At 56.3% G+C, this 487-nt stretch overlaps 1 pseudogene; it reads left to right on the top strand.

Moving 5' to 3' along the window:
- The first annotated feature begins 298 nt into the window (after window positions 1-298).
- On the top strand, window positions 299-407 carry LOC122564578 (annotated as a pseudogene).
- The last annotated feature ends 80 nt before the right edge of the window (window positions 408-487 follow it).

Raw genomic sequence — 487 nt, 5'->3', positions numbered from 1 at the left:
ATTCCGAAATGGAGGGGTGGAGGAGTGTGGAAGGATGAGAGAATGCAGGCTGCAGCCCTATGAAGCAGGGGGAGGGCTTGCAGTTGGCCTGTGTGGGGATGTGGGAGACTACAGGAGCCTGGTGGGCAAGGGCTGGCCTGAAAGGCAGCTGGAGGGACGGAGGGAGGGAAGCACGCACGGAGGAGGAAGAGCAAAGAGAAAAGAGAAAAAAAAGCCAAAGGGGATAAAGAGAAAGAGCAAGAAAGAAAATGTGGCTGGCCAGCACGCCTTGAAGTAGGGAGAAAAGGCAGGGGCCAGCGCCTACGGCCATACTAGTCTGAAAACGCCCGATCTCGGAAGCAAAGCAGACTCAGGCCTGGTTAGTACTTGGATGGGAGACCGCCTGGGAATACCAGGTGCAGTAGGCTTTTTCCGCCAGCAGTGGCTGCTCAAGTCACCCCTCTGCACTTGTCTTGTGCCAGGCAATGGAGCGGCAGGTTATTTCTGC

The sequence above is a fragment of the Chiloscyllium plagiosum genome, chromosome 29 (genome assembly GCF_004010195.1).
Source record: "Chiloscyllium plagiosum isolate BGI_BamShark_2017 chromosome 29, ASM401019v2, whole genome shotgun sequence".
Lineage (NCBI taxonomy): Eukaryota > Metazoa > Chordata > Chondrichthyes > Orectolobiformes > Hemiscylliidae > Chiloscyllium > Chiloscyllium plagiosum.
This window is presented reverse-complemented; position numbering and strand designations above follow the sequence as displayed.